The sequence below is a fragment of the Podarcis erhardii genome, assembly GCF_964252035.2.
Source record: "Podarcis erhardii genome assembly, chromosome: 13".
Lineage (NCBI taxonomy): Eukaryota > Metazoa > Chordata > Lepidosauria > Squamata > Lacertidae > Podarcis > Podarcis erhardii.
The window spans coordinates 54,654,372-54,665,926 of record NC_138502.1 but is presented as its reverse complement, the minus strand read 5'-3'; the positions used below and the strand labels follow the sequence as shown (position 1 = coordinate 54,665,926).

Here is an 11,555-nt window from a genome sequence, read left to right as displayed (position 1 = left end):
CCTTTACCTTGACTTATTCTATTCTATTCTATTCTATTCTATTCTATTCTATTCTATTCCATATTACTTTATTTTCCCATGTAGAACATGCCCCCGTGTATAAGACACCCCCTATTTGGGGGGAATCAGAATTAAGAAGATGGGGGGATCCCATTTTACTCCTCTTATACACGGAAAAGTACGATATTATATTAGATTATATTATTATACAGGGTGATTCATAATGAAGTACACAGTTTCAACACACTATAAAAAAGAATATAATATATCTCATGTTACCTGTGACAGAATTGTAGGGCAATGTTTAAAGTATTTTAGAAACAGTCACAGATGTTCTATGTGTGCACCCTTTGTCACACGACACACATCACAATCGAAAATGCCGTTGCACAGCAAACTCCGTTTTGCTCAGTTCAAGAACACAAAACGCCTTCTCCACTGCAGACGCAGCCATTTTGCCTGATAGTCACGTGACACGCGCACTATCACCTCCATCACTTCCCTCAGTCGCGGGACACAAACTTTGAGTACATCTACCTAACAGTTCGCAGCTGTTTTCCGTGTCGGCGCCTGTCTTACAGGATCTGGAAACTGTATATTTCATTATGAATTACCCTGTATTATATTATTTTGGTGTCCAATCACTGCATGACTATAGGATACTTCATTTCAATCAATCAAATCTTTATTACGGTAGTAGACCAGCATTCAGTAGGGTGGGGTACAGTCTTTTCCAATCTGTAAAACGTTTTGGAAAGCTAAAAAGAATTTAAACGCAAAGCATATATAAAAGTCTAAAAGAAGTTAAAAGAAGCTAAAAGAAGAGTTTCGGAGCATTAAACGGATGTGGAAGAGCAGAAAAAGTCAGTATATAAAAGACTATGGCTATCAATTTACAGGGCACTCTGATAGGAATGTTCATTAAATCTAGTGTAACAACAACAGCCATTTATTTATACCCCACCCATCTGGCTTGGTTTCCCCAGCCACTCTGGGTGGCTCCCAATAGAATATTCAAAACACGATAAATACATCAAACACTAAAAACATCCATAAACAGGGCTACCTTCAGATGTCTTCTAAAAGTCAGGGAGTTGTTTCCTTCCTTGACATCTGCTGGGAGGGCGTTCCACAGGGAGGGCGCCACCACCAAGAAGGCCCTCTGCCTGGTTCCCGGTTTGTGGCACAGGTCATCATCCGATGAATTTGGAGCTTCATTTATTTCTGTGTTTATATTTAAAGAAATTATGCATTTTAACAGTATTGCTCCTTGATTGTAATATCAAGAATGCACTTAAAATTACTACGCACAACCGTGAATAAGTGATTGCAATGCACACACAGTTCAGCAGCATACATATTTGTTAACAAAGTCTAATATTACTATCTTGTTGTGATTCTTATTACTTTTATTGCTACTAATCCCAGTGGCTTACAAGACTGAGCTCTCTTCTGCCTTGGTCAGGCCCCACCTGGAATACTGTGTCCAATTCCGGGCACCACAATTTAAGAAGGATGCTGACCAATGGGAAGAAACCCCTCACCCCCCAGAGAGATGCCGGCTCAAAGAGCCCCCTGAGCTTAGACTACGAAGCCTCTGAGGGCGTGCAGAGTGCAGATCCCCCCAGGGGCCCCTCTCTCTCCTGGGCTCACCTGGGGGCCCCGTCCCTGCCAGCCTCTCCGGCCCCTGAGGGCGTGCAGAGCGCAAATCCCCCCAGGGGCCCCTCTCTCTCTCTCCCGGGCTCACCTGGGGGCCCCGTCCCTGCCAGCCTCTCCGGCCTCTGAGGGTGTGCAGAGTGCAGATCCCCCCAGGGGCCCCTCTCTCTCTCTCCCGGGCTCACCTGGGGGCCCCGTCCCTGCCAGCCTCTCCGGCCTCTGAGGGTGTGCAGAGTGCAGATCCCCCCAGGGGCCCCTCTCTCTCCCGGGCTCACCTGGGGGCCCCGTCCCTGCCAGCCTCTCCGGCCTCTGAGGGCGTGCAGAGTGCAGATTCCCCCAGGGGCCCCTCTCTCTCCCGGGCTCACCTGGGGGCCCCGTCCCTGCCAGCCCCTCCGGCCTCTGAGGGTGTGCAGAGTGCAGATCCCCCCAGGGGCCCCTCTCTCTCTCTCCCGGGCTCACCTGGGGTTCCTGCCCCTGCCAGCCTCTCCGGCCTCTGAGGGCGTGCAGAGTGCAGGATCCACCCCCCAGGGGCCCCTCTCTCTCCCGGGCTCACCTGGGGGCCCCGTCCCTGCCAGCCTCCCCGGCCTCTGAGGGCGTGCAGAGTGCAGATCCCCCAGGGGCCCCTCTCTCTCTCTCCCGGGCTCACCTGGGGGCCCCGTCCCTGCCAGCCTCCCCGGCCTCTGAGGGCGTGCAGAGTGCAGATCCCCCCAGGGGTCCCTCTCTCTCTCTCCCGGGCTCACCTGGGGCCCCGTCCCTGCCTGCCTCTCCGGCCTCTGAGGGTGTGCAGAGTGCAGGATCCAACCCCCCAGGGGTCCCTCTCTCTCTCTCCCGGGCTCACCTGGGGGCCCCGTCCCTGCCAGCCTCTCCGGCCTCTGAGGGCGTGCAGAGTGCAGATCCCCCCAGGGGCCCCTCTCTCTCTCTCCCGGGCTCACCAGGGGCCTCGTCCCTGCCAGCCTCTCCGGCCTCTGAGGGCGTGCAGAGTGCAGATCCCCCCAGGGGCCCCTCTCTCGCCCGGGCTCACCTGGGGGCCCCGTCCCTGCCAGCCCCTCCGGCCTCTGAGGGCGTGCAGAGTGCAGATCCCCCCAGGGGCCCCTCTCTCTCTCTCCCGGGCTCACCTGGGGGCCCCGTCCCTGCCAGCCTCTCCGGCCTCTGAGGGCGTGCAGAGTGCAGGATCCCCCCCCCCCGGGGCCCCTCTCTCTCTCTCCTGGGCTCACCTGGGGGCCCCGTCCCTGCCAGCCTCTCCGGCCTCTGAGGGCGTGCAGAGTGCAAATCCCCCAGGGGCCCCTCTCCCTCCCGGGCTCACCTGGGGCCCCGTCCCTGCCAGCCTCTCCGGCCTCTGTGGGCGTGCAGAGTGCAGATCCCCCCAGGGGCCCCTCTCTTTCCCAGACTGACCTGGGGGCCCCGTCCCTGCCAGCCTCTCCGGCCTCTGAGGGCGTGCAGAGTGCAGATCCCCCCAGGGGCCCCTCTCTCTCTCTCCCGGGCTCACCTGGGGGCCCCGTCCCTGCCAGCATCTCCGGCCTCTGAGGGCGTGCAGAGTGCAGATCCCCCCAGGGGCCCCTCTCTCTCTCTCCCGGGCTCACCTGGGGGCCCCGTCCCTGCCAGCCTCTCTGGCCTCTGAGGGTGTGCAGAGTGCAAATCCCCCCAAGGGCCCCTCTCTCTCTCTCCCGGGCTCACCTGGCGGCCCCGTCCCTGCCAGCCTCTCCGGCCTCTGAGGGCGTGCAGAGTGCAGATCCCCCCAGGGGCCCCTCTCTCTCCCGGGCTCACCTGGGGGCCCCGTCCCTGCCAGCCTCTCCGGCCTCTGAGGGCGTGCAGAGTGCAGGATCCACCCCCCAGGGGCCCCTCTCTCTCTCTCCCGGGCTCACCTGGGGGCCCCGTCCCTGCCAGCCTCTCCGGCCTCTGAGGGTGTGCAGAGTGCAGATCCCCCCAGGGGCCCCTCTCTCTCCCGGGCTCACCTGGGGGCCCCGTCCCTGCCAGCCTCTCCGGCCTCTGAGGGTGTGCAGAGTGCAGATCCCCCCAGGGGCCCCTCTCTCTCCCGGGCTCACCTGGGGGCCCCGTCCCTGCCAGCCTCTCCGGCCTCTGAGGGTGTGCAGAGTGCAGATCCCCCCAGGGGCCCCTCTCTCTCTCTCCCGGGCTCACCTGGGGGCCCCGTCCCTGCTAGCCTCTCCGGCCTCTGAGGGCGTGCAGAGTGCAGATCCCCCCAGGGGCCCCTCTCTCTCTCTCCCGGGCTCACCTGGGGGCCCCGTCCCTGCCAGCCTCTCCGGCCTCTGAGGGCGTGCAGAGTGCAGATCCCCACAGGGGCCCCTCTCTCTCCCGGGCTCACCTGGGGGCCCCGTCCCTGCCAGCCTCTCCGGCCTCTGAGGGTGTGCAGAGTGCAGATCCCCCCAGGGGCCCCTCTCTCTCTCTCCCGGGCTCACCTGGGGGCCCCGTCCCTGCCAGCCTCTCCGGCCTCTGAGGGTGTGCAGAGTGCAGATCCCCCAGGGGCCCCTCTCTCTCTCTCCCGGGCTCACCTGAGGGCCCTCCCCCTGCCGGCCTCTCTCGCCTCTGAGGGTGTGCAGAGTGCAGATCCCCCCAGGGGCCCCTCTCTCTCCCGGGCTCACCAGGGGCCCCGTCCCTGCCAGCCTCTCCGGCCTCTGAGGGCGTGCAGAGTGCAGGATCCCCCCCCCCGGGGCCCCTCTCTCTCTCTCCCGGGCTCACCTGGGGGCCCCGTCCCTGCCAGCCTCTCCGGCCTCTGATGGCGTGCAGAGTGCAGGATCCAACCCCCAGGGGCCCCTCTCTCTCTCTCCCGGGCTCACCTGGGGGCCCCGTCCCTGCCAGCCTCTCCGGCCTCTGAGGGCGTGCAGAGTGCAGGATCCAACCCCCAGGGGCCCCTCTCTCTCTCTCCCGGGCTCACCTGGGGGCCCCGTCCCTGCCAGCCTCTCTGGCCTCTGAGGGTGTGCAGAGTGCAGATCCCCCCAGGGGCCCCTCTCTCTCTCTCCCGGGCTCACCTGGGGGCCCCGTCCCTGCCAGCCTCTCCGGCCTCTGAGGGCGTGCAGAGTGCAGGATCCCCCCCCCGGGGCCCCTCTCTCTCTCTCCCGGGCTCACCTGGGGGCCCCGTCCCTGCCAGCCTCTCGGGCCTCTGAGGGCGTGCAGAGTGCAGATCCCCCAGGGGCCCCTCTCTCTCTCTCCCGGGCTCACCTGGGGGCCCCGTCCCTGCCAGCCTCTCTGGCCTCTGAGGGCGTGCAGAGTGCAGATCCCCCCAGGGGCCCCTCTCTCTCTCTCCCGGGCTCACCTGGGGGCCCCGTCCCTGCCAGCCTCTCGGGCCTCTGAGGGCGTGCAGAGTGCAGATCCCCCAGGGGCCCCTCTCTCTCTCTCCCGGGCTCACCTGGGGGCCCCGTCCCTTCCAGCCTCTCCGGCCTCTGAGGGTGTGCAGAGTGCAGATCCCCCCAGGGGCCCCTCTCTCTCTCTCCCGGGCTCACCTGGGGCCCCGTCCCTGCCAGCCTCTCTGGCCTCTGAGGGCGTGCAGAGTGCAGATCCCCCAGGGGCCCCTCTCTCTCTCCCGGGCTCACCTGGGGCCCCGTCCCTGCCAGCCTCTCCGGCCTCTGAGGGTGTGCAGAGTGCAGATCCCCCCAGGGGCCCCTCTCTCTCTCTCCCGGGCTCACCTGGGGGCCCTGTCCCTGCCAGCCTCTCCGGCCTCTGAGGGCGTGCAGAGTGCAGATCCCCCCAGGGGCCCCACTCTCTCCCGGGCTCACCTGGGGGCCCCGTCCCTGCCAGCCTCTCTGGCCTCTGAGGGTGTGCAGAGTGCAGATCCCCCAGGGGCCCCTCTCTCTCTCTCCCGGGCTCACCTGGGGGCCCCGTCCCTGCGAGCCTTTCCGGCCTCTGAGGGCGTGCAGAGTGCAAATCCCCCCAGAGGCCCCTCTCTCTCTCTCCCGGGCTCACCTGGGGGCCCCGTCCCTGCCAGCCCCTCCGGCCTCTGAGGGCGTGCAGAGTGCAGATCCCCCCAGGGGTCCCTCTCTCTCTCTCCCGGGCTCACCTGGGGGCCCCGTCCCTGCCAGCCTCTCCGGCCTCTGAGGGCGTGCAGAGTGCAGATCCCCCCAGGGGCCCCTCTCTCTCCCGGGCTCACCTGGGGGCCCCGTCCCTGCCAGCCTCTCCGGCCTCTGAGGGCGTGCAGAGTGCAGATCCCCCCAGGGGCCCCTCTCTCTCCCGGGCTCACCTGGGGGCCCCGTCCCTGCCAGCCTCTCCGGCCTCTGAGGGCGTGCAGAGTGCAGGATCCACCCCCCAGGGGCCCCTCTCTCTCTCTCCCGGGCTCACCTGGGGGCCCCGTCCCTGCCAGCCTCTCCGGCCTCTGAGGGTGTGCAGAGTGCAGATCCCCCCAGGGCCCCTCTCTCTCCCGGGCTCACCTGGGGGCCCCGTCCCTGCCAGCCTCTCCGGCCTCTGAGGGTGTGCAGAGTGCAGATCCCCCCAGGGGCCCCTCTCTCTCCCGGGCTCACCTGGGGGCCCCGTCCCTGCCAGCCTCTCCGGCCTCTGAGGGTGTGCAGAGTGCAGATCCCCCCAGGGGCCCCTCTCTCTCTCTCCCGGGCTCACCTGGGGGCCCCGTCCCTGCTAGCCTCTCTGGCCTCTGAGGGCGTGCAGAGTGCAGATCCCCCCAGGGGCCCCTCTCTCTCTCTCCCGGGCTCACCTGGGGGCCCCGTCCCTGCCAGCCTCTCCGGCCTCTGAGGGCGTGCAGAGTGCAGATCCCCACAGGGGCCCCTCTCTCTCCCGGGCTCACCTGGGGGCCCCGTCCCTGCCAGCCTCTCCGGCCTCTGAGGGTGTGCAGAGTGCAGATCCCCCCAGGGGCCCCTCTCTCTCTCTCCCGGGCTCACCTGGGGGCCCCGTCCCTGCCAGCCTCTCCGGCCTCTGAGGGTGTGCAGAGTGCAGATCCCCCAGGGGCCCCTCTCTCTCTCTCCCGGGCTCACCTGAGGGCCCTCCCCCTGCCGGCCTCTCTCGCCTCTGAGGGTGTGCAGAGTGCAGATCCCCCCAGGGGCCCCTCTCTCTCCCGGGCTCACCAGGGGCCCCGTCCCTGCCAGCCTCTCCGGCCTCTGAGGGCGTGCAGAGTGCAGGATCCCCCCCCCCGGGGCCCCTCTCTCTCTCTCCCGGGCTCACCTGGGGGCCCCGTCCCTGCCAGCCTCTCCGGCCTCTGATGGCGTGCAGAGTGCAGGATCCAACCCCCAGGGGCCCCTCTCTCTCTCTCCCGGGCTCACCTGGGGGCCCCGTCCCTGCCAGCCTCTCCGGCCTCTGAGGGCGTGCAGAGTGCAGGATCCAACCCCCAGGGGCCCCTCTCTCTCTCTCCCGGGCTCACCTGGGGGCCCCGTCCCTGCCAGCCTCTCTGGCCTCTGAGGGCGTGCAGAGTGCAGATCCCCCCAGGGGCCCCTCTCTCTCTCTCCCGGGCTCACCTGGGGGCCCCGTCCCTGCCAGCCTCTCTGGCCTCTGAGGGCGTGCAGAGTGCAGATCCCCCCAGGGGCCCCTCTCTCTCTCTCCCGGGCTCACCTGGGGGCCCCGTCCCTGCCAGCCTCTCGGGCCTCTGAGGGCGTGCAGCGTGCAGATCCCCCAGGGGCCCCTCTCTCTCTCTCCCGGGCTCACCTGGGGGCCCCGTCCCTTCCAGCCTCTCCGGCCTCTGAGGGTGTGCAGAGTGCAGATCCCCCCAGGGGCCCCTCTCTCTCTCTCCCGGGCTCACCTGGGGCCCCGTCCCTGCCAGCCTCTCTGGCCTCTGAGGGCGTGCAGAGTGCAGATCCCCCAGGGGCCCCTCTCTCTCTCCCGGGCTCACCTGGGGCCCCGTCCCTGCCAGCCTCTCCGGCCTCTGAGGGTGTGCAGAGTGCAGATCCCCCCAGGGGCCCCTCTCTCTCTCTCCCGGGCTCACCTGGGGGCCCTGTCCCTGCCAGCCTCTCCGGCCTCTGAGGGCGTGCAGAGTGCAGATCCCCCCAGGGGCCCCACTCTCTCCCGGGCTCACCTGGGGGCCCCGTCCCTGCCAGCCTCTCTGGCCTCTGAGGGTGTGCAGAGTGCAGATCCCCCAGGGGCCCCTCTCTCTCTCTCCCGGGCTCACCTGGGGGCCCCGTCCCTGCCAGCCTCTCCAGCCTCTGAGGGCGTGCAGAGTGCAGATCCCCCCCAGGGGCCCCCCTCTCTCTCTCCCGGGCTCACCTGGGGGCCCCGTCCCTGCCAGCCTCTCCAGCCTCTGAGGGCGTGCAGAGTGCAGATCCCCCCAGGGGCCCCTCTCTCTCTCTCCCGGGCTCACCTGGGGGCCCCGTCCCTGCCAGCCTCCCCGGCCTCTGAGGGTGTGCAGAGTGCAGATCCCCCCAGGGGCCCCTCTCTCTCTCTCCCGGGCTCACCTGGGGGCCCCGTCCCTGCCAGCCTCTCCGGCCTCTGAGGGCGTGCAGAGTGCAGATCCCCCAGGGGCCCCCCTCTCTCTCTCCCGGGCTCACCTGGGGGCTCCGTCCCTGCCAGCCTCTCCGGCCTCTGAGGGCGTGCAGAGTGCAGGATCCCCCCCCCGGGGCCCCTCTCTCTCTCTCCCGGGCTCACCTGGGGGCTCCGTCCCTGCCAGCCCCTCCGGCCTCTGAGGGCGTGCAGAGTGCAGGATCCACCCCCCAGGGGCCCCTCTCTCTCTCTCCCGGGCTCACCTGGGGGCCCCGTCCCTGCCAGCCTCTCCGGCCTCTGAGGGTGTGCAGAGTGCGGATCCCCCCAGTGGCCCCCCTCTCTCTCTCTCTCCCGGGCTCACCTGGGGGCCCCGTCCCTGCCAGCCTCTCCGGCCTCTGAGGGCGTGCAGAGTGCAGATCCCCCCAGGGGTCCCTCTCTCTCTCTCCCGGGCTCACCTGGGGGCCCCGTCCCTGCCAGCCTCTCCGGCCTCTGAGGGCGTGCAGAGTGCAGATCCCCCAGGGGCCCCTCTCTCTCTCTCCCGGGCTCACCTGGGGGCCCCGTCCCTGCCAGCCTCCCCGGCCTCTGAGGGTGTGCAGAGTGCAGATCCCCCCAGGGGCCCCTCTCTCTCTCTCCCGGGCTCACCTGGGGGCCCCGTCCCTGCCAGCCTCTCCGGCCTCTGAGGGCGTGCAGAGTGCAGATCCCCCAGGGGCCCCTCTCTCTCTCTCCCGGGCTCACCTGGGGGCCCCGTCCCTGCCAGCCTCCCCGGCCTCTGAGGGCGTGCAGAGTGCAGATCCCCCCGGGGCCCCTCTCTCTCTCTCCCGGGCTCACCTGGGGGCCCCGTCCCTGCCAGCCCCTCCGGCCTCTGAGGGCGTGCAGAGTGCAGATCCCCCAGGGGCCCCCCTCTCTCTCTCCCGGGCTCACCTGGGGGCCCCGTCCCTGCCAGCCTCTCCGGCCCTTGGGTGACTCTGGCCAGCTGGACGGGCTGCAGGCGCTGGTGTCCCTGGCGGACGAGGAGGGTCATGTGGCCCTCGGAGGGGAAGGGGCCACCTTCAAAAGGCCCTGCAACTCCCGCCAGCCTCCGCCGGCAGACTTCCCAGCATGCACTGCCAGCTCCATTAGGCCAATGGTTGAATCCCAGCATGAAGAAATTTGAAATTTACTCGTTTTTCCAGTGTATAACCAAATAATTCAATCTCAAGGAGTCTTATGTTTGGCTTCGCTTATTAGCTTCATGGATAAATTAACCTCTATTAGGTTTCATTTCATTTCCCTCAGGTCCTTCTTCCCAGCATGCTTTGCTGCCCCATCTTCTCACAAACAAAGATCCTGTGTCCTATAATTGAAATTTACTCATTTTCCAATGTGTAACTAAATAAATTAATCCCAAATTGTCTTTCGTTAGGTTTCACTTAATAGCTTTATTGGTAAATTATCCCTTATTAGGTTTCATTTCCCTCAGGTCCTTCTTCCCAGCATGCTTTGCTGCCCCTTCTTCTCCAAACAAGGATCCTGTTTCCTATAATTGAAATTTACCCATTTTCCAATGTTTAACTGAATAAATACATCTGAAAGTGTCTTTCGTTAGGTTTCACTTATTAGCTTTATTGGTAAATTATCCTTTATTAGGTTTCATTTCCCTCACGTCCTTCTTCCCAGCATGCTTTGCTGCCCCTTCTTCTCACAAACATGGATCCAGCTTCCTATACTTGAAATTTACCCATTTTCCAACGTATAACTGAATAAATAAATCCCAAGGTGTCTTTTGTTAGGTTTCACTTATTAGCTTTATTGGTAAATTATCCTTTGTTAGGTTTGATTTCATTTCCCTCATGTCCTTCTTCCCAGCATGCTTTGCTGCCCCTTCTTCTCCAAACAAGGATCCTGTTTCCTATCATTTTCTTTTTCTCTAGGCGTATTTGGATTCTTCCATTTAAACTTGATGGAGGGGCAGAGCGATGGAAAAAGAGAGGCGGCTTTTCCTCCCAGCCTTTCCCTCGCCCTTCCCAGGCTGCCCTGCGCAACCTTCCTCCTGGCCTGCTCATCAACTCAGAAGAACCAATTCTTCGACTCCTAAACCCCCATAACCCAGGAAGCCTCCCAGAGACCTCGTCCTTTTCCTCATTCCCTTGGAGGCACCTAGAAGGGCTTCCCCCTTTTCCCCACGTCCCGCGGCTCCGGCGCCCTGGACAACAGAGGCCAAAATGGCCTGGGCCACCCGCCAGTTGTTTTCCCTGCAATTTAGAGCTCCCAAAATGCTTGAAATGCATGTTGTGGCTGTGATTTGGAGAGTGCTTTTAATGTTCTGTTGGGAGCCGCCCAGAGTGGCCAGGGAAAGCAATATTATTATTATTATTATTATTATTATTATTATTATTATTATTATTATTATCATCATCATCTCATCGCCTTGATTGCAATGAAACCTAAAGCCGACCCATTGAAATGCAATTATTAACTTGGTTTCGGGTTTACACCAACCATTCTTCTTTTCGCAGTTGAGATGTTATTTCTGACCATTCACTTTGTTCTGATTGGTACCTGATTGATAAACTCATTCTTTAACGTCATCTGAATCTCTTGCTATTGGTTTATAGATACAAATTCTGTTCTTAACCTGAAATTGTTCTTAACCTGAGGTACCATTTTAGCTAATGGGGCCTCCTGCTGCCGCCTCGCCGCTGCCACGTGATTTCTGTTCTCATCCTGAAGCCAAGTTCTTAACCCGAGGTACTATTTCTGGGTTAGGGGAGTCTGTAACCTGAAGCGTCTGTAACCCGAGGTACCACTGTATGTATATAAAGTCAGAACATGATTGTAAAGTTACAAGAAAGGAGATTCCAAACCAACATCAGGAAAAACTTTCCGATAACAATGACTCGCGAATACAGCATCGAAGATGCAGAGAGAAGCCCCGAACAAGGGGGGCTCCTCCTTTTAACAAGTTTCTCCAGGTTACCCCCCACACCTTGTGGGAAGCATCACACACATGTCGTGAACATGTCAGAGAACAGGTGTGGTCCTGGGGTGAAAACTGATGCCGTGTCCATCCCAAATGTCAGGCATCTCTGACCCTCCAGACCTTTCTCTTTCCAATACACGGAGACCGGGAGGACATGGTTTCCGGGATGGGTTGGGGTCCGGCTGGAGGGCTTGACCCTTCTGCCATAGGGCAGGTGGGGACGTGAGCATAAGCTTCAGAGATGAGGGCAATGCCAGGCTCAGCCCCAAGCCCCTCCTCGGATGGCCACCTTCCCCCTGAAGAAGCAGCCTGGGCAGGATGCCAACCCGTCCCGGGAAGGATTTCTGCTGATTTCTTTCTCCAGATTCCTCCTCAATGGAGGGTCGCTCCAATGCAGCCCGTGGGTGTCCATGGCTTCTTCGCCCTTCCCTGCTTGGGCAGCTGCAGTACCAGCGCAGGCGTCGCTAGAGGGCGATGTTTCGCAACCTCTCCTGATCCCGCGCTTCGGATTGGCAAAGGAAAGAGGGCTCTGTCAGGAAGGGCGCTTGGGGATTGGTCAAGCCCTTGATGAAGGGGG

At 62.6% G+C, this 11,555-nt stretch overlaps 1 long non-coding RNA gene across 1 annotated transcript in view; it reads right to left on the bottom strand.

Annotated features, from left to right (window-relative positions):
* Window positions 1-1,080: 1,080 nt before the first annotated feature.
* Window positions 1,081-11,555, bottom strand: part of LOC309327348 — a 56,348-nt gene continuing 45,873 nt past the window's right edge. The window contains exon 3 of the long non-coding RNA XR_014150506.1: window positions 1,081-1,224. This is a non-coding gene — a long non-coding RNA (uncharacterized lncRNA). The remainder of the gene's footprint in view (window positions 1,225-11,555) is intronic.